We start from the raw sequence: 22,410 nt of genomic DNA, 5'->3' as shown, positions 1-22,410 counted from the left end.
AAAATATCAATATGGGAAAATGTTTACCATCACAGGTGAGGAAGTAGGTTACAAGGCAGTTTGTTTTTTATTTTTATTTATTTATTTTTTTTAATTTTTTTTTAATTTTTTTTAACGTTTATTTATTTTTGAGACAGAGAGAGACAGAGCATGAACGGGGGAGGGGCAGAGAGAGAGAGGGAGACACAGAATGGGAAGCAGGCTCCAGGCTCTGAGCCATCAGCCCAGAGCCCGATGCGGGGCTCGAACTCACGGACTGCGAGATCGTGACCTGAGCTGAAGTCGGGCACTTAACCGACTGAGCCACCCAGGCACCCCGGGAGTTTGTTTTTTAATGTTGTATTTACTTTTGAGAGAAAGAGTGAAAGCAGGGGAGGGGCAGAGAGAGAGGAGGACAGAGGATACGAAGTGGGCTCTGTGCCAACAGCAGCGAGTTGGATGTGGGCTCCAACTCACGAACCCGTGAGATCATGACTTAAACCATTAAGTCAGACACTCAATGAACTGAGTCACCCAGGCACCCCTACAAAGTAGTTTTGATTGCATGTCAATTGTGTTTAAGATTGAAAACAATCTCTTTGAAAGATTTTCATTAAAATGATTGTTTTCATCTCAGGGAATCAAATCTATGAGTGGTCTTTCATCTTGAAATTTCTGGACTTCTAAATCCTTATGAACGTACTTTTGCTGACTGAAAAAATTCTGTGTGTCGGGGGCACCCGGGTGGCTCAGTAGGTTAAGTGTCCAACTCTTGGTTTCCACTCAGGTCATGATCTCACAGTTTGTGGGTCAAGACCTGCATCAGGCTCTGTGCTGATGGTACAGAGCCTGCTTGGGATTCTCTGTCTCCCTTTCTCTTTGCCCCTCCCTCCCTCTCTCTCTCTCTCAAAATAAACTAAAAACACAAGTGTGTGTGTGTGTGTGTGTGTGTGTGTGTGTGTGTGTGTGTGTGTAAGGATACAGATGGGATTTCTACAGATTGAGTGAGTCTGGGCAGCAAGGATACCCATTGGGAGACTGTCCTCATAGCTCAGGTGTGATCTCCTGACCGCCTGGACCAGAGCAGTGGGAACAGGGAAGCTTCTTAAGCTATTTCAGAGGCTGAGTTGACTAGTCCAGACCTCGCGCAAGTAGATTGGTAGGGAAGGGGATGGAGAGGAGGAAGAGTCAAAGGTGACCCAGGGGATTAGCGAGAGCGGGCAGCTTACCCAACAGAGAGGCCCCTCATTCATGTTGGCCCTGTCCTTTGCCTCATACTCCAGGCATCTGAATTTGGCCTTCTTGTCAGAGACCCAAACTAGACTTCTTGCCTTCCTCTGGTCACACTGGCTACAGGAGCAGAGGGAAGGCCAAGTCCTTCCTTCTTACTGTGACAATGGATTGCCCTTCCCCCACATCCACCTCCAACACCCTGCTTTCCACACCTGTGAAGTCTTACTCAGAAACTCCCTGTCTAAACTTCCTGGGCCAGAGAGAACCAGGTTTGTTATCAGAAGTTCACAAAGGCCAGCCTTCTTTTAAGGTAATTAAAACTCCAGTGTGGGAGATCTTTGGCAACAACTACTTTTTCCACCTAGCGACTCTCGCCACAGATGTGATAGTCCACCAGCTTAGGAAAGCCAAAGTGTTACACAGGAGGCACACACACACACACACACACACACACACACACACTACTGTTTTGTGAGTGCCGCCCTCCGCTCCCTCTTCCCCTTGTAATTCCCCAAAGCTCCCATTCAACCGGGAAAATATGGATCCGATTAGGAGCCAAACAGTTGCAGCCTCATTCTCCTTTGACAGACCGGAGGGGGGGAAGGCAACTTCCATCAGAAAAGCCGGGGGAAATGAGTGACAACTACAGAGCTGGACCAAGGACTAGGAGCTGCAAAGGAGAAAATTGCCTCTATGAAGTCAAACCCGTCTGCGGATAATGGACTGTGGAATCCATTCCAGGCCACCACACTCTTCTGCTTGATCCCATTAATCTGTCACTTTTTCCCAACTACACTTCTATTCCTGCCACCTAACAGAGTGTGGGTCCACTCGCCACTACATAAGGATCCATGGAACACGAGGAACAGGCAAAATCTAAGGAGAAGGCAACACTTACAATCAGCAGATTAGCCCATGATCCAGCTCCACATTTCAAAAGGAAAACAATTTTGATTCAAAAAGTAATTTGATAAAGACAACTTTCCAGAGCTTAGGCATAAAGACTTTTGCACTATATTGTGATGAAGAAAGGCTCATTAGAAAACAAAACTTGGTCAGTGATGTGCGGAGTTGGCTCTTGCTGGTTCCCAAAAAATGACTGAGGTTTTCTGGAATCTCACAAACTGGCTGACAGGTTGGTAATTTGAAATCAGCCATGGTGGGATCATTTATACCATGGAAATTGGCAAATGTTACAAATCAGGTCAGCCTCTTCCCTAGCCATTTGTTAAACATTTACCAGCACACCACTGAGTGTGATTTTTTTTTTTTTCATTTAAAGGCCTACTTATATACACATTGGTGTGTGTGTGTGTGTGTGTGTGTGTAAATCAAGACATAAAGTAGCTAAAACATTAACTGCTTCAATTCTAGCCAGTGAAACGAATAGCTTTTTATATCTTCTTTTACTTTATATATTTTTTCTACAGAGAACACGTATTCTTTGTACAGTAACCAACATTCTGGAAAAGAGAGCAATTCCTTTTCCTTCTGAACCCTCTGACTCATCCTTCTCCTCTCTGTCCTCTTCTTTGATCTCCTCCTGTCCTGGCCTCCCAGGTTTTTATTCTCTTCCTAGGGTGCTGCTGAAATCCCAAACTATTCACCCACCCGAGGCAGGCAGAGCGCTAGGTAATGAGAACAGGTGAGCTCACTCCAGGCTCCAGGTGGACAAAGCCCAAACTCAGCCTACACCAGGCTCACCTGCAGGGGTGAACTGGTCTCTGGACCCTTGCCCTGGGCACAAAGCTGTTGTTGGTAAGTTAACAAAGGAGCAATAGCCAGATGGGGATAGCACGAATCTCAGCCCAGGTGACCCCAGGCTCTGTGGATAGGACAACACCATTTCTTCAGGTATTCATGTCGGCTTTCCCCACCTACATACTGACCACTCCTATTATTTGTAGAGCAGGGTGACTATTCAACACTTTCACATCTAGTACCTCATTGTATCCTTGTCATAGTCGGGTGTTTTCCCAATTTAGCACATATAAACGCAGGCACAGAAAGCCCATGTCATTTACCCAAAGTCACAGAGCCAAGGGCAGAGCTGGGACAACAATGCAGGTATTGATATTGACCTAAGGTTTTATCTCTCAACTGTACTGAATACTTCACAAGACCCTAAGTTTTGGACCATATAGTTTGAATGAAATGAGCTCTCACTTTCTCACAATTAAAGAAGTCCAAGACAACCTTGTCAATGGAAAAGGGGATACTAACCCCAGTTGGACTTGTTTTCAGAACCAGTTTATGGTCTCTGCAGGAAGGTAAGATTCCACCGTGTTCTTTCCTACTTCCCATACACTCCCTGTACGAGAGATGTTGAGTGTGAGCTGAATGATGGCTTTATTGCTGGTATCACTTTTTGACCTGTTTCACCTCCTAATCCCACAGACTGTGGGACCCACCTATTGCCTCCAAATTCCTCTGCCTCACAGGAAGAAAACGGCTGGGATAGGAAGGGCTGTGTCACACTCCATGGGATCTCCTCAAGCAGGCAGTGGACAATGTATGTCCATACCACAGTCTGGCTCTGGTCTACACAGAGCCTCTTGGCTCTGGTTACTCAGCTGGCCTGCAGAAACTTCTGGTTGGCCAGTGACACAGAGGCCTGACCCTGTGCAGATGGGACCCTTCTGAAAACAGGAGGGACGGCCCTCCAGGCAATAGTGCCCAGGAAACCATGAGCAGCTTTAGCAAAAAGGCAGCACTGATTCCAAAGTTCTGTTGACCAACTTTCTGAGCCACAAGGGATTTTAAAATTTTATCCAATCCAGTATCTTTTAATGCTATTCCAGGCAGGTCCAGGAACCACCTTGATACACAAGACAGGAGCTGAGTAGATCGGGCTCTGGTGCCCAATCCTGCTCGTCCCCTCAGTGGCACCTGGAGCAGACCCACCTTTATTTGATTTACACATTGGGCTTTCTTACCAAAATCTTGTTTCAAGAAAGGGTTCCAGTGCTTAAAAATAGTAAGTTTGGAAAATTACTCACCTAACTGAACCATGTTAAGAGGTTGAAACTGAGGCTCAGGGAGGCAGAAGTGACCGGAGGAGCCAGGACTTTCTATTCTACTCATCTGCTCTTGCTTCAACTGTCCTTTGACTTGGCAGACAGTTGACCTTGGCCTCAGGACACACTCCTGTCTTTATGGTCTACCATAGCCCTACTCTTGCCGGTGAGGAAATGATCTAATAGTTTTCAATTTTGAACCTGGCTTCCCTGCCTGCCCTTGCCTTCTTGTTGACTTGGATTTCCTGTCCATGGACACTGGCCAATCCAACAGCAGACCTGCCAGACCCTGTCTTACCTCTGTATCCTCTGCCTCTCCATACGACACAAATCTACATCAACTTTGATGGTCCTGGGAACTGCCAGAACATCCCCGTCAACCTGGGATGTAACAGACTATAATGAACTCAGTGCCCCACGTAAAGTCTTCTCTGACTCAATGTTACTAAAGATGCTGATGACAAGACAGCTAACACACAAGATAAACACCGAAATGCGTTGTGGCATCCACACATAGACTGAGATCCCCCCCAAGAGTTCCAGATAGTCACATGAATATCAAACTAGTCACAGACATCTCTCTATCACTCTCTATTTCCTCTTTTGTCAAACACGGGGTGGCAGAGCTCCATCTATTGTCCCAGACTTTCCCAATTTATGAACAGCAAACATATTAGCTTCAAAGCTTACCCCCAAGCAGTTCCATTAAGTCATGCTTATTTGCACAACTAAAGAATCCTTCCCTTTACAAACTGCATCACTGTGGTGCTTCCTTTATTTTTTTTTTATTTTTTTTTTTTTTTAATTTTTTTTTTCAACGTTTATTTATTTTTGGGACAGAGAGAGACAGAGCATGAACGGGGGAGGGGCAGAGAGAGAGGGAGACACAGAATCGGAAACAGGCTCCAGGCTCTGAGCCATCAGCCCAGAGCCCGACGCGGGGCTCGAACTCCCGGACCGCGAGATCGTGACCTGGCTGAAGTCGGACGCTTAACCGACTGCGCCACCCAGGCGCCCCCGTGTGGTGCTTCCTTTAACAGCAAGTTTTTCTAATGATTCGACCCTACACTCTTCTTTACTGAACAAAAAACAAAACCCATGCAAATTTTCAAGACTGCAACTCCTGCAAAATATGAAGTGCACTTAAAAAATGGAAACCATAGGAGCACCTGGGTGGCTCAATCGGTTAAGCGTCCGACTCTTGATTTCGGCTCAGGTCATGATCTTGCTGTTTGTGGGTTCGAGCCCCGCATCAGGCTCTGCACTGTCAGTGTGGATCCTGCTTGGGATTCATTCTTCCTCTCTCTCTCTCTCTCTCTCTCTCTCTCTCTCTGTGTGTGTGTGTGTGTGTGTGTGTGTGTGTGTCTGCCCCTCCCTCTCCCTCTCTCAAAATAAATAAATAAACTTAAAAAAAATTTTAAAACAACTGAAAAAACAGAAGACAAGACAACGGATGCTGAGACCATCCACAGCATACCTGACTTCTTTTCTAACATTGAGAATCTATGGACACTGGAGCTGCAGCACAGAAACCACCCTGTTTGAGTACTTAGCACATAGAGCATCCCTCTGATTGCAAGTGTGTAGAGCTCTCCAAGCCACTGGGCTCAGTTTATATTGGGCTGTTCTGGGGTGACCACCGCTATTAGCACCTCTTTCAAGGAATCTGACCTGGTCCAAAACAATCCCACAGGCCTAAAGACCAAAGAAGCTGGTGTCCCCTCTGGGCCTGTGCACTGTTCTAGTCCTGTTTACAATTCCTAAGCCCCCCTGACAGCCAACAGCAGCCAGTGAACTGGGAAGTGGGAGTGCCCTAGGGTCACTGGAGACTGCAGCCACTCAGGGTGAATTCTCCCACCCCAGAGAACCCCCCAAAATACTCTCTTCCAATCCAAATGCCCGCGGTGCAGTTGCAGATGAAACCCTCTGAGGCACACACAAGGGATTCCTCCAGCCATTGGCCGCATCAGCTCCCCGCTGGCCCCGTGGCTCACTGAGCGGGGGTGGGGGGGGGTTCTGCAAACCTGTGGGAGACCCAAGCGTGCAGGGACAGTGTCCGACCCGGAGCCTCTGACACAGTCAGTTCAGCTTAAGAAGCTGTGATAAAACTAAATTATCTGACACTTTCTTCTTCAATCTCTTTTCTTTTTCTTCCACAAACACAACAGGCTCCAAATGTGACCTACTTTCTCTTTGTGATTATGCAGAACTCACAAAGCTTTTCCTTGAGCCTGACTAATATTTTCAGTGACATGCTTTTCATCTTTTGGAAAAGAAGAGTCCACATCAGCCTGCCAGAACACATAAGTCTTGGTGAAATGGCCAACGAAGACGGATGAATTACAAAGATTTCACGGGGGCGAGGGGGCTCATAAGAGACTCACTGAGCACGCGCGCGCACACACACACACACACACACACACACACACACACACACAAAACCACACAACAAAATCCAGATCTGGCCCCTTGAAAGTCATTAGCACTTAGTCTGAAATTTTTCATCAACAAAAATCAAGATGTTACTGATGAGCTAAGTGACTACAAAGTTCCTCATCACCCTTGTCCTGAGACCGTGGACTCTGGCTGTGGCCTGGAACACTGCCACACTCCAAAACCCACTCGGGCACATTCCAACTCTGCATTTTGCATTAAAAATTAATTGACTTTGGGGCACCTGATTCTTGATTTCAGCTCAAGTCATGATCTCATGGTTCTGTGGATTCCAGCCCTGTGTCAGGCTCTGCACACTGACCTCACATGAGCCTGCTTGGGATTCTCCGTCTCTCCCTCTCTCTCTGCCCCTCCCCCTGCTTGCACTCTCTTTGTCTCTCTGAAAATAAATACGTAAACATTAAAAAAATAAATAAATAAAATAAAAATTAACTGACTTCTGTGAATTGGAACCCAACAGGGTTTTAAAATATAAAAATAGGGGCGCCTGGGTGGCTCAGTCGGTTAAGCGTCCTACTTCGCTCAGGTCATGGTCTCACGGTCCGTGGGTTCGAGCCCCGCGTCGGGCTCTGGGCTGACAGCTCAGAGCCTGGAGCCTGTTTCAGATTCTGTGTCTCCCTCTTCTCTGACCCTCCCCTATTCATGCTCTCTCTCTCTCTGTCTCAAAAATAAATAAATGTTAAAAAAAAAAATTTAAAAAAAATAAATAAATAAATAAAATATAAAAATAAAACCCAAGCACCCAGCTTGGGTCAAAACTTAGGTCTATTACTCAAAATTAAGTTGATATTGATTTTCCCCTGCTATTATTACCTTGGAGGCCGTGCACTTTTTGATGTTTGACCCACTGTCCTTTTTTGACATCGAAACTCCAAATTACAATTGGTAGTTGGAGACATTTGCTTGGTGACTTTAGAAATATCATTGCTGGCCCAAACTCTAGCCCTGGGATTCTGATCCAAAGCTTCTCTTTTATCCTCTGTGAAACAGAGCCCGCTAAACGTTTACTGAATAAATTGTTCAAAATAGAAACAGACCTGCAGCCCTAGGGTCCAACTGTGTTTGCTTCTATCCAGGTTAGTTCAGCTTCATGCCACATCCAAGCTGTGTGGTCAGCACTGACTCAAACACCAGCTGCAGCAGCCAGAGGAGTCTAGAAAATCATTGTGTGAGAGGGGCCCCCACCAGCTGCATAAGCCCTCAGCATCCTGAGCATCAATCAGCTCCGGTGCAGACTTCATTCCATCCCCACTACTGTTCAAGAGTTCCAATTCATTCATTCATTCATTCATTCATTCATTCATTCAAAGTAGCTACTGTGCACCTCTGGGGTAGCACTGTGTCCAAGAAATACAAAGGCAGACAAAACAGGCACTGTCCCCACCTTTAGAGATTTCCTGAGACTGAAGACCAGGCTCAGGATTACAGGTGTTAGGACACGGAAAGCAGAGAACGCTACTGGTTCGCAGCCTCTGCTTCTCCTCTCTCTCTCCATGCCAGCTCACGTGATTCCCTGCAGCAGCACCCCCCCCCCCACCTTGTCTCCATTCAGCGCCACCAACAACCTTCAGTGCGGTTGTTCCCTTCAGCAGGAGCCACCTGGGGGGCTGCTCAGCAGCATATCCTTAATTTTTTTTTTTTAACGTTTATTTACTTTTGAGACAGAGAGAGACAGAGCATGAACAGGGGAGGGTCAGAGAGAGAGAGGGAGACACAGAATCTGAAATAGGCTCCAGGCTCTGAGCTGTCAGCACAGAGCCCGACGCAGGGCTCGAACTCACGAGCCGTGAGATCATGACCTGAGCCGAAGTCGGACGCTTAACCGACTGAGCCACCCAGGCGCCCCAGCAGCATACCCTTAGACCCAGCGTCAGTCCTCATCCCTGCTTCAGTCCCGATCGTGCCCTCAGCTCTAACCACCAAAGCCTCACCTCTCTCGTTAGTTCCCACCTTAGAATCTGGAGTACCACCTCGTCTCTCACATTGGTGGCTGCACATTGCAAGCGGCCCACCAGCCTACCCTTGGTTGAGTTCTACCAGCTTTGGGGACTCTGGTGCCAACTGTTTGCCTGAACCAAGGCAGGCTGTTGCCGAACGCCTTTGATATGAAACCCTGCCTACCTCACCCGGTGGACCAACACCAAACTTCAGGTCCTGGGTTCATGCAGTTGGTTCTACCTACCCTCTTGCCATTGGCTGGGCCAAGCCTCTAGATGTGGTGACAACTCTGGAAGGAAGCACTGATCCCACAGGTGGAAAGGTAGGCTTGTAGGAATGAAGCTGTTCCAATTTATTATTTTGTCTTCAAATATGTTATCAAAAATATTTGGCAAGGAATCTCTCTATTCAAAATTGGATAAAGTGGAAATGGCTAAACAATAGTTGGCATAAAGGACCTGGATAAATGCTCCCAAGAAGTACGGATTAAGAACAAGCCAGAAGCGGGAGGGAGGCTGGGAGGCTCGGTCGGTTAAACGTCCGACTTAGGCTCAGGTCATGATCTCTCAGTTCATGAGTTCAAGCCCCGTGTCAGGCTCTGTGTTGACAGCTCGGAGTCTGGAGACTGCTTTGGATTCTGTGTCTCCCTCTCTCTCTGCCCCTCCCCTGTTCACGCTCTCTCTCTCAAAAATAAATAAACATTAAAAAAGAATAAGCCAGGGAACAAGCCAGGAACCACGTCCTTGGGCTCAAGTGAGGTTGTGTATAGAAAAGTAAGGGGCTGGGGACACTGAGCTGGCCATCAGACACTGCCTCACTGCACGGCTACACCGACTGGCCGGTGGTGCTGCCATTCACAGCTTCGCCATCCGTGGGCCTCCCTTTCCCCATCATCAAAATTGCAGTGAGGTCTGAGACCTTTAAATAGTCCTCTTACTTCAAGTTGACAGATAGGTCTTACGTGAAACATGGTCAAAATGGGTCAGTTTCTTAGAAACACCATCAAGTGAAAGAGGAATGAATGCAGGGTATTGAATCATCTAGCATGGAAGACCGCCAGAGACAGTGGACACCTTTGAACTAAGGGACAGGTATAGGAGCAGCTGGCGTTCCACCAAATAACATGGCCAAGAGCCACCCTTGGAAAGAGTTTCCATTATCAGACACATGTGAGAATGGCTGTCTATTACAAACTCCTCTCAAACTCATCATTCTTATTGAAGTCTCTAAGAAGCCCTGTTCTGTCAAAACCTGTTTAAGGCTTAAAACAGCACTTTTTAAAATAAATTTCTTTTTTTTAATGTTTATTTATTTTTGAGACAGAGAGAGAGAGTGAGAGAGAGAGACAGAGAGAGAGAGAGCATGAGCAGGGGAGGGGCAGAGAGAGGGAGACACAGAATCCAAAGCAGCTGTCAGCACTGCTCCTCGACAGAAGATATTCTTCCCTCTCCCGAAACAGCAGCAGCCGCACTTTCCTCTGGTTTGGAGCTTCTACCTTCAACCTTACTTATGCCTAAGAGCTAAAATTGGGAAGGACTATTTATCGCTTTAAGTGAAAGATTTCAAAGGCGGTAATTTAAGTTAATAAATTAAGTTAATAAATTAACTCTGAGCTGTCAGCACAGAGCCCCACACGGGGCTCAAACCCACAAACTGTGACATCATGACCTGAGCCAAAGTTGGATTCTTAACCAACTGAGCCACCCAGGCACTTTTAAAACTTATTTGACCATCAAACTCATTTTTATATTTACTTATTAGCACTTTTCCGATGTGGACATCTGAGTTCCGTATCATGGGTGACAGTACTAGAAAGGAACTTTGGTTTTGTTTTGTTTTTTTTTAACATAAAGAAGTGCCCAATCTTTAAAAAAAAATTTTTTTTAATGTTTATTTATGTTTGAGAGAGAGAGAGAGAGAACAAGCAGGGGAGGGACACAGAGAGAAGGAGACATAGAATCCGAAGTAGGCTGTCAGCACAGAACCCGATGCGGGGCTCGAACTCAAGAACTGCAAGATCATGACCTGAGCCAAAGCCAGGTGCTTAACCGGCTGAGTCACCCAGGTGCCCCAAGGAATGCCCAATCTTAATTTGCCGTTTTGAAACCTGAGCAACAGCTCATGGCTGAATACATATTCAGAGCTACAGCTTGCCTAGGCCTTCTCTTTAGTACTCACTGACCCTTGGGTCACTACAAAGATACAGTCCAGCTGGGTAAAGTGGTGGCCTCAGTTTCTGCCAGCCATTTCTTATGGGGCCTCAGTACACACAGCACGCTATCAGCAAACCAAGCAACACAGAACTAAATCATGGTGATGTCTTCCTGCCTCGGGGACACGCCTCTGCTTGCTCGAAGACTGCTCAGGGACAGCTAATTGCTTTTCAGCCTGGGCTACACAGCTTTCTCACATCCACTGTTCCCCAGGGTCATATTTTCTCCAACTGCATTTTTCAGAGAATAGGGCAAGGAGGAAGAGGACAAAGAGAGAGCAGTGGTGGGCAGGAAACTGTTTTTTATCTTTATTATTAACTTAAATTACCGCCTTCGAAATCTTTCACTTAAAGCAATAAATAGTCCTTCCCAATTTTAGCTCTTAGGCATAAGTAAGGTTGAAGGTTGAAGCTCCAAACCAGAGGAAAGTGCAGCTGCTGCTGTTTCGGGAGAGGGAAGAATATCTTCTGTCGAGGAGCAGGGCGGGGGGTTCTTCCCTCCAAGGACGCCGCTGCTCCGGCCACCATGAGCAGGAGTGTTGAGGCCACGGACGGACAGGTGAGGTGCCTTGCCCTGGAATCCTGTAGCTCCCTCCCTAACACTTCTCTCTCTCGTACCCCTTCTTCCACGTGAGGTCTCTGCTGGATCCCACCACTCACTGATCTTTTATCATCAGAGGGCTGACTCGTTTATTTTCAAAGTCCTTGAAGACTGACTGCATGCAGTTACCCACTTGTGACTTAGACGGCTGGCTTCAATGTGGCTGGTTTCACGCTTGCCTGGGTAACTGGTTTCTGGACTTCTCACAAAGGGACTTGGTCCACACACACTTGTCGAGTTGATGCCTCTGTGGGGGACAGGAGGGTCTAGGACGTCCTGTTCCTCTATCTTGTTGCTGTCACTCCCACCCAGTCTCCTCAAAGTTTCCACGTTCCTCCTGTCAAATTACATTTAGGAATACATGTCATCAACCTGCAAATGAAAACCTGCCAAAGTGGTTCCTTCTCTCGGGCTTGTGAACATCATTCATTCTTTGTCGTAGGTGGCGGTTGTTGTTCAGGTTGTTGAATTTCTTTCTTTTCGGTCTGCTCCATGTGAGAAACTGCACAGCTGGGGGCACCTGGGCGGTTCAGTCAGTTGAGCGTCTTGATTTCAGCTGAGGTCACGATGGCACAGTTTGTGAGATAGAGCCCCACATCAGGCTCTGTGCTGACAGCATGGAGCCCGCTTGGGATTCTCCCTCCCCCCCCTCTCTGCCCCTCCCTACCCCCACCCCCTCGTGCAAACTAGCACTCTCTTTCCCTCTCAAAACAATCTCTCTCTTTTTTTTTAAGTTTATTTATTTTGAGAGAGACAGTGTGAGTGGGGGAGGTGCAGAGAGAGAGGGAGAGAGAGGATCCCAAGTAGGCTCCTCACTGCCAGTGCAGAGCCTAACACGGGGCTCGAACTCACAAAACTCTGAGATGGTGACCTGAGCCGACACCAAGAGTCAGAAGCTTAACCAACTGAGCCACCCAGGTGCCCCTCAAAACAAATAACCTTTAAAAAATAAAAAGAAACTGCACAGCTGGTCAGGGCAGAGCTCTGTGGCTGAAGCAGACAGCATGTGGCACACCGGGGACTAGCCAGAAAGACTGGGGAAAGCTTTCCTTAGGAAGAGCCTGACAGCCCGATGGCAGTGGGCCGCCTGGGGCTGCAGCCCCTGGCACGGAGGTGCCCTGCTGGCAAGAGTCGGGGTCATGCTGACACTGGCAAGTTTCACCCTCAGACTAAGAGTGACTGAGGGCTATTCTCAGAGCCCCTCAGCTTCCAAGAACACAGATGATGATGTCTCAGTCACTGCCCTCCCAAACCAATAACTCTTATTCAAACGAAAGAGACATTTCTGATTTCTCATAACTCCCTATAAAATCACATTCTTAATTACCCGCTTTACTGAGGTCCACCTTGATTTCAAGTAAAATTATCCCAAGTTTGCTCATTGCTGAGGGGAAGTGTGGGGGTGGGGGGAGAAGGGGGCAGGAGAGGTGGCTGGAAAATGCCTATAAATGTCAGGTCAAGTTTAAACAGCTGAAAGAAACACTCCAAGTGGGAAAGACACTAGAGATAGAAGGCTGGATTATCTCTTGACTTCAGCACTCCATTTAAAATCTCCTCCATCCCTAGTCCTTATATGATTTACTGCATCCATCTAACGAGCTTTGATTTGTGGCCAGTGATTGCACTCAGGCAGCTGTACTCAACAATCACCAGGACACATGGCTTCCATCGAAGTTGAAGCACAACTGTGAACTGGTTCAAGTGTTGAATAGTCCCACTAAAGGGAGGGAAAGGCCTATTCTGGCATCAGGCGGGATGACTGAGCAGGAAGGCAGATACTGTGTAAGTGCTGAGGTAGTGAGCTGAGCTGGGGACACCGAACAGGAAGCGTCTGGCTGAGGCACATTCTCTCCATCCATCACCATGGTGGTTGTTTCAGACCGCCACCACAGAGAGCTGGGTCTTGAAAATGACTGGAGGTCGGCGCACCGGGGTCAGCCCCTGGCCCTCGAAGAAGCACGTGGCTGTGAAACTCTTACAACAAGAAAGAGTCATGGTCAAACAAATGTTGGTGAGGATGTAGAGACACAGACTCATGTGCACTTTGCTGGTGGGGGGGGCGGGGTATGTAAAATGGTACAGCTGCTGTGGAAAAGTTTGGCAATTCCTCAAGAAGTTATACACAGAATTAACATATGATTCAGTAATTCCCATCCTAGGTATATAACTCCAAAGAAATGAAAACGTGTGTAAACAGAACTTGCACACAAACGTTCACAGCAGCACTGTTCACAATACCCAACAGGTGCAAACAATCTGAATGTCTACCAACTAATGAATAAATAAACAAAATCAGTATATCCATACAGTGGAATATTACCCAACCATAAAAAGGAATGACGTACTACCGATACCTACTACAACGCGTATGAATTCCAAAACCATAATGCAAAGTGAAAAGAAGTCAGTTACAAAAAGCCACACGTGTATTGTGATTCCACTGATATGAAATATCCAGAACAGGCAAATCCATAGAGACAGAGAGGAAATTAGTGGTTGCCAAGAGTTAGAAGGAGGGAAAACAGGGAAGGACTGCTCAATGGGTATGGAGTTTCTTTTGGGGATGATGAAAAAACCCTGGAATTAGATCGTGGTAACAGTTGCACAACATTGTGAGCGTACTTAATGCTGCCGAATTGTACACTTTACAATGATTCAAATGGTAATTTTATGCTTCATGTATTTTACCACATGCACACACCAAAGAATTAGTCTTGGTCAGTTATATGCCTGCCCTACCGCCTGCACCCTGCCTTTGTCTTTGTGTCTGCTGCTGTTCACTTGTGACTTTTGTGTGTGGCCTGTGCTCGATCTAGTCTGGATGTGGTGCCAGTGATTTCCAAATGTTAGGTTCCCAGTCTGGCCCTGGCCTCAGTACACTCCCATTAGGGTTTTCCACCCATGTCTCATCCCAATGTACAACCAGAGAATGTGGTCATCGGTCATCACTTCAGCCTAACATTACTGCTGCTGAAGCAATCTGGTCTTTAAAATATATATACAGTCTATTTTATAATTCTGCTCATGACTTTGAAAGTTAAAAACAATCAAATTGCACGACAGCTTTCTGGAAGCTCTGTCTGAATATTAATTAGCCACGATGTCTCAACATAACTGCTCAGAACTTCTCAGTTATCTGTTGGTGCCATTAAAAATTTTGAATGAGTTAACTAATTTCAACCACCTCTGGAAAGTAAGAAACTGCATATTAAGCCAGAATGCATAAACTAGTGGACTGTTAATATTTAAGTAGAATTTTTTCTTATATTTAACTGACTGGCATGAGATTTGGTCAGCAAAAAGAAAGGTCTTCAAGGCATTGTGTACATAGAATCCCATCAGATGCCTGTTTTTAATCTAGATATCCAAACTCCCAGAGACTCTGATTCAGAAAGTTGCTATAAGGTCTCTTTGGCTTTTACCCCTGATTCTTTAATGTCTGCATCAACTATCCATTATAAATTCCAACTTGTCCACAAACTTAGCCCTCTAGCCTTCTCAGAGCTGTGGACTCCAGCATCCCTCCCTTGCAACAAACTGTCCCTACGTGGTGATCAGGTGGGGAAATGCAGGAGGAGCAGTCTTGAGCCCTTAGCTCTCTTGTTTTCCTCACTGCGACTTCTAATGCAAATTTCAAAATAATATTTCCAACTATTTTTATGACATCTCTAGTGGGGTGCTGTGCCATATCTTCCAACCTAACATGTCTAAGACTACACCAAAATCTGAAATTTTAGAAACGCCTCCTCCTTTTCTCCAAGGATACCAACATTCTCCTAATTATTCAAATTCTTGGTGATGTCTTTACTTTCTTCTACTTTATCTCCCAAACTTTATTCTTTGCTTTGGATCATCTCTTAGATATTTTTTTTTTCTTTCTCTTCCCTAATCTGGTAGGTAGTTGCCAAGCTCATATCCTAGACTAAAACACTGCTGCTACTGTCATTTTTCCATTTTGATTGCCTTTCCTTGTGGTTGCTACCCCATCTTATCTCCCTAAATTAAGAACCTATATCACATTTCAATTTTCCATCCTGGTATTCAGGACTCTCTTTAAGTTGGTCCCACCTTACCACCCTATGGCTCCTAAACAGCAGCACCCTACCATATCCCCCCTCTCCACTATTGCTTGCCCTACCAGTGGAGTAGATACATGAGTGTACAAAACAAAGATCCCATGGCATCCCTTGGGATGTTTCCATTCTTTTTTTTCTATAATCCATGCCCATCCCATTCCTTGACATCCATCTCTACTCCCACTTTCTCCCAAATGTCTTCATGATAACCCCAGGTATGTCCATTTTCCCACTTTTTAAACTGTTCATAGCATTTACTATTGGCATTGTACTTCTGACCTCACAATTATATATTGTCTCGTACCATTCTTTGATTATTCCTCTAGGCTTGTTTCAAGGAAGCTCCTGAAGTTGCTTCACGCCAGGAACCGAGTTTGGTTTACTGTTCAAGCACCTAGCATGTTGCCCGCACACTTCCTAAGAATCATGCTGAGTACATTCCAAATGCTCAGTAAATAAGTTTTTTTTTTTTAATTTTCAAAACATTTTTTTAATGTGTATTTATTTTTGAGAGAGAGACAGACAGAGCATGAGTGGGGGAGGGGCAGAGAAAGAGAAGGAGATACAGATACTGAAACAGGCTCCAGGCTCTGAGCTGTCAGCACAGAGTGCAACACGGGGCTAGAACTTGGGAACAGCTAGATCATGACCAGGCCAAAGTTCGACACTTAACCAACTGAGCCACCCAGGCGCCCCTCAGTAAGTATGTTTTAATGCATTTGTACCTGAGTTCAACACAAAGGCCACCAACCCAATGGCTACCTTATCCATTAAGGGCAATCCTCCTCCACTCTTGGTTGGCTTCTTACGGGAGATGCCAAAACCCACTCTCCCCCCATTCCTCTTGCCTGCCTCCCCTAAAGCAGGATGCCCTCAAGCCTCTTCTGGGAGTTCTGCAAATGTAGAATCCCAAGATTAAAAAACACCATAAACCATATCCTTTCTTGGAAATTTATAATGCATTTATTCTTTTGTTAATCATCTTTTATTTTTAGGTATTGGAATGAACAATAAAGACACAGTCCCTGTCTTCATCAAACTTAACCCATTAATACTTCTGAGAAGTCCCTGGTACAGAGACTTTAGGTTTGTTTAACTATGTTTTCCCAAAACCATACTCATTCCCCACCAACCCCACCCCCCAACTTTTTAAAGATGTTCTCAACAACATTCCATGGACCACATGTTTGACTTCGACAAGAAGGTCAGCCAATCAGGCTAAACTAAAAGTTTTGGGTGAAGGATAAAGAACTGATCTTTTTATTTCATAGTAGGAAGCTTGGTTCACCCTGAAGCCTCCTGAAAGAGCCTGATGTGCATGCAGTAACAGCTGTTCAAATGCATCCTTTTAAAAAACACTGTGGTTATGAGTAGGGTGGTCTCAATACACACTGATTTTAAAGCAGTTAGCTTACACTGTTCCCTCCCAGGCACCTAGAAATAACAACAGAATAATGATGGAAATGATAGAGTAGGAAGGTAGGGGAGTGGGTGGGCACAGACAAAGAGAGGTGGGGGCTGATGATTAGAAGTGCTGGTATGGGGGCTCAGTGCTCGTGGGTTGAAAGAGTCTTGCTAATACGTTTAGAATTAGAGTTGGAGCAAAGCTAATGGCTCAGAGAGGGAGAGAGCTTGTGAAGGAAGAGGAGGAGGAGGAGGAGGAAGGAATGGGGAACACAGTCAAGCAAGACCAGGAACATACTGTAACAAGGGAACACACAGGGCGGGAGAGGTGGGAGGCTATTGGGAAGAGCAGAATTCTTTCTCTGACATTTTATTACTCTACCATTTTTCTTTTAAGGCAGATGCCATATGCTTTCCATACTTCAGGAGGAGATGGGTAGATTCTAAAATGGACACCTTTACCCACCTGGGGTAAGAAGATGGGGGGTATGTTAAGAGAAGAGAGGAAGGGAGTGGGGGAAGGGAAAGAGGGAGGGAGGAAGAAAGGAAAGTAGGTGGAAGAAAGAAGGGAAAAGAGGGAAGGAGGGAGAGAGGAAGATTTATCCAAGTCACACATTTTGGAAAACTCATAATTAGAGGATTTAAGGTCCCTAAGGTCCCCTCCTACTTCAAGATGACAATTGATCACGGGATTGTATCAGGAGACCATTCCAGGGTCCACATGTGAGGAAAGTAAATCCTCCACTGCCCATCACCCTGCCATCATGTTCCTCCTCCCCTTTTAGACTTCTCCAGCCCAGGAGCTGTGCAAGCACACTGAAGCTAACCCCAATGGTCCCCCTGAAGCGGCACCCCCAGGCCAGAGCCCGGGCCCTCTCCTCCACAGTCAGTTTCCTGGCTCCACACATCTGCTAAGCTCTGGGGCTTCCCTTCACGTAGCACCTCCCTGGGCTGAAAGGGTTGCCTGACTCCAACTCCATCTCTCCTGGGAAGACTTTCAGGTGCTGCTCTTCCTGGGGTGGCTGAGCATGGCTTAAGGCAGGTAGTCTTCCAAGTGCTTTGAACTGTTCATTGAACAAAATTTGTTGAGCTCTTGCTAAGTGTCAGGCTCAGAGAAGGTATAAAATATGAACAAGTTGCAGGTTCTGGTTTGAGATAGTGACAGAAGATCCTGAACTCATCTCTTCCCATGGACGCACCAAATCTATGGCTATATATGGAACAATTTCCTGGCGGGGGGGGGGGGGGAGGGGGACCCTAAAAGCTAGCAGAGTGACAACTCCTTCACATCAGGCAAGTCACAAAAAAACAGGTAGGAAAGGATGAAACATGATCTTGCCGTAAACCCCACCCCCAGTGGGAGTGAACTCAAAAGAGCTGGGGAGGAAAAGGTTTGTGACCCACATTAGTCACCCAAACTTTTAACACCAGCACCTGAGAGAGAAGCCCACCAAACATCTAGCTTTTAAGTCCAATGGGGCTCATTTTTACAAGACCCATAGGGCTGTGGTGATCTGAGGCATGGCTCCGTACAAGCTAGTGCACAGACTCACCCATCCCAGGGTTCTGTGTAAAAGAAGCCCTTTGAAAAGCTCCTAGAGGGGCGCCTGGGTGGCGCAGTCGGTTGAGCGTCCGACTTCAGCCAGGTCACGATCTCGCGGTCCGTGAGTTCGAGCCCCGCGTCAGGCTCTGGGCTGATGGCTCGGAGCCTGGAGCCTGTTTCCGATTCTGTGTCTCCCTCTCTCTGCCCCTCCCCCGTTCATGCTCTGTCTCTCTCTGTCCCAAAACTAAATAAACGTTGAAAAAAAATTTAAAAAAAAAAAAAAAAAAAAAAAAAAAAAAAAGAAAAGCTCCTAGACTTTGTGTGAAAGAACTCATTTCATAATTGTAAAGTGTTGGTCTGAGGGGCAGGGAGCTTGCTGGGATCCTCTCTAGGAACAGAGGCTGGTGGACACCATCCTCCACACTCTCCCTGTCTTGCCAAAGCCAGCAGGTGCCATCTTGTCCACACACACACCTCTTCCCCACCCTTTTTCCTTTTTCTTCTCTTTTTCTCCTTTTCTTCTTTTCCCTTTTTTTGGCAAGTGCTATCTATGCACTGGTCTTCTGCTGTACTTCAGAGCACCAGTATCTCCCAGAGAGGAGGTTCTACCTATGTCTGATGACCCAAGTTTTACATCTGGGGGTCCAGTTTTTGTGGCTGCCACCCAGGGGCTCCCTGATTGCCTGACTTTTGCAGCCAGAGGGGCTTGTGTTCCTGGGACCCAGGGAACTGACAATTGGTGAGACCACTCTGGGCGGCCAACCACTCCAGAGCACTGCACAGACAGCAGACTGAAATACACTCCCAGCCTTTCTGTGAAAGAGGTCTACTTGCTAGTCCTGGAGTTTTGGTCTTAAGGACAGGCTTTAGGTTTCACACACATTAGAGATGACAGAGGTATTCTCAGGGACTGTCCACCATCTATGTGCTCTCCCTCTGAATCGCTGTAGCTCCCCAGCATTTCACAAAAAACAAAACAAAACACCTGTACACTCACCTAGAGCCACAGTTTTGTGACTGCTGCACAGAGGTACCTTCAGGTCACCTGCTCTGGGACTTACACTTGCAGTCTTATGGGACCATATATATTTGCATTTTTTAAAAGTTATTGTCTGATGGTCTGGCTTCTAATCAGCCTGAATGTAGGTGCTGACTGAAATCCACTTTGGGACACTGACTGGTCTTGGCACAATCTCAAATATTGGGAACTATGAAAAACAAAATAGGCTACTTGGATGCTCACAAAGGTTTGATAGACAACCAAGAGTTAGGGCAGGGTTGAATAATAAGGTTCATTTCTTACACAAAGCCAACCTTTTAAGACTCAGAGAAGTAGCTGTTTCATCTCATGCATAGAAACCAACACAAGGAGTCAAGCAAAATGAAGAAAAGGAATATGTTACAAATGAAAGAATAAGATAAAACCTCAGAGTAAAAACCTTAATGAGGGGCATTCATTTTTTAATATACCCTCTCTGTAAAGAGAGCTTTCCTACTATTCTTCTTTTCTAATCTTATATTCTAATAAACTTTTGCCTGCTGCTAAAACAAAACAAAACAAAACAAAAACCCTTAATGAAACAGAGATAAATAACTTACCGGATAAAGAGTTCAAAATAATGGTCACAAAGATATTCATCAAACTCAGAAGAATGAATGAATACAGTGAGAACTTCAACAAAGAAAATATTTAAAAGTTTGAAAAAGAAATCATAGAACTGAAGGATACAACAACTAAACTAAAAAATACACTACAGGGGTTTGATAGACTAGATGAAGCAGAGGAAAATATCAGTAAACTTGAAGACAGGGCAGAAGAACTCACACGATCAGAGTGAGACAGAGCCCTGCATCAGTATCCACAATGAGCATGAAGCATGGTTGGGAATCTCTCTCTCCCTCTCTCTCTGCTCCTCCCCATTCATGCTTTCTCTCAAAATAAATAAATAAACTTTAAAAAATTCCAATGCTTTTTTTCACAGACACAGAACAAACAACTCTAAGTACTCTAAGTGAACTGACATTCACATTATAGAAGTCCGAGAAAACGAAAAGATAGAGAAAGGGGCAGAAAACTTATTTGAAGAAATAATGGCTGAAAACTTCCCTAACTTTGGAAAAAAACAGATAAACAGATCCAGAGAGTTTCAAATAAGATGAACCCAAAGAGACTCAATACACATTATAGTTAAAATGTCAAAAGTTAAAGACAAGGAGAGATTCTTTTTTTTTAAGTTTATTATTTATTTTTGAGAGAGAGAAAGCATGAGTCAGGGAGGGACAGAGAGAGGGGGAGAGCGAGAGAATCCCAAACAGGCTCTGCGCTGTCAGCACAGAGCCTGATGCAGGGCTCAAATCCACAAACCATGATATCATGACCTGAGCTGAAGTCAGATGCTTAACTGACTGAGCCACCAGGCATCCCAAGACAAGGAGAGATTCTTAAAATCAGCAAGAGAAAAACAATTTGTTACATATATATGAACCAGATAAGACAACAGGATTTTCAGCAGAAACTCTGCAGGCCAGAAGGGAAGGGCATGATATATTCAAAGTGCTGGAATAAAAAAAAAAAAAAAATCCAACCAATAATACTCTATCTGACAAAGAGATAGTCTTCCAGACAAACAAAAGCTACAGGAGTTCATCGTCACTAAACCAGCCTTATAAGAAATGCTAAAGGGATTTCTTTTTTTTTTTTCCTTATTTTTTTTTAATGTTTATTCAGTCACTGAGAAAAAGAGACAGAGTGTGAGCAGGGGAGGGGAAGAGAGAGAGGGAGACACAGAATCTGAAGCAGGCTCCAGGCTCTGAGCTGTCAGCACAGAGCCTGACACAGGGCTCAAACCCATGAATCACGAGATCATGACCTGAGCTAAAGTCAGACCCTTAACCAACTGAGCCACCCATGTGCCCCTAAAGGGATTTCTTTAAGCTGAAAAGAAAAGGTGCCAATTAGTAACAAAAACACATATGAAAGTGTAAATCTCACTGATAAAGGTAAATATAGAATAAAGGTAGTGGGTTAATCACTCATAAAGCTGGTATGAAGGTTAAAAGACAAAAGTAGTAAAAATAGCTGTAACTACAATGATTATAAAAATATGAAAAATGTAATATCAAAAACATAAAACATGTGAGGGGGAGAGTAAAGATACAGAGCTTTAGAATGTATTCAAACTTAAGGGGTGCCTGGGTGGCTCAGCTGGTTAAGCATCTGACTCTTGATTTTGGCTAAGGTCATGATCTCACGGTTCATGAGATTAAGATCGACATCAGACTCTGTGCTGACAGCATGAAGCCTGCTTGGCATTCTCTCTCTCTCTCTCTCTCTCTCTCTCTCTCTCTCTCTCTCTCCCTCCTTCCCTCCCGCCCTCTCTGCCTCTCTCTCTCAAAATAAATAAACATTAAAAAAAAAAGAACATATGTAAGCTTTATGGTAACCAACAAGCAAAACCCTATAGTAGATAAACAAAAAATAATGAGAAAAGAATCTAAACATATCACTAAGAAAAGTCATCAAACCTCAAAGGAAGAGAGTAAGAAAAGAAGAAACACAGAAGCTACAAAATGGCCAAAAAACAATGAACAAAATGGTAATTAGTACATACCTATCAATAACTGCCTGAAATTTAAATGTACTAAATTCTCCAAAAGATACAGACTGTCTGAGTGAATAAAAAAATAAGACCCATGATATGTTGCCTATAGGAAATTTACTTCAGATATAAGGACATATACAGTCTAATAGTGAAGGATGGAAAAAGATATTCCATGCAAATGGAAACCGAAAGAAAGCTGGGGTAACTATATTCATATCAGATAAAATAGACTTTAAAACAACTGAAATAAGAGACAAAGAAGGGAATTATATATTGATACAGAGGTCAAACAAGAGATACAACATTAGTAATATTTATGCACACAACATAGAGGCACCTAACTATATAAAG

At 45.1% G+C, this 22,410-nt stretch overlaps 1 protein-coding gene and 1 pseudogene across 2 annotated transcripts in view; both read right to left on the bottom strand.

Annotated features, from left to right (window-relative positions):
- Nucleotides 1–22,410, bottom strand: part of LOC147584050 (uncharacterized) — a 124,317-nt pseudogene that overhangs the window by 4,931 nt on the left and 96,976 nt on the right.
- The window catches only part of PDZD2 (PDZ domain containing 2), a 313,071-nt gene that overhangs the window by 251,654 nt on the left and 39,007 nt on the right, over nt 1–22,410 (bottom strand). The gene's annotated exons all lie outside the window — the stretch shown is intronic.

The sequence above is a fragment of the Puma concolor genome, chromosome A1, assembly GCF_028749965.1.
Source record: "Puma concolor isolate L17-30 chromosome A1, mPumCon1.1.hap2, whole genome shotgun sequence".
Classification (NCBI taxonomy): Eukaryota; Metazoa; Chordata; class Mammalia; order Carnivora; family Felidae; genus Puma; species Puma concolor.
Note: the sequence above shows the minus strand (reverse complement) of the source record. Positions and strands in the feature narration are given on the sequence as shown.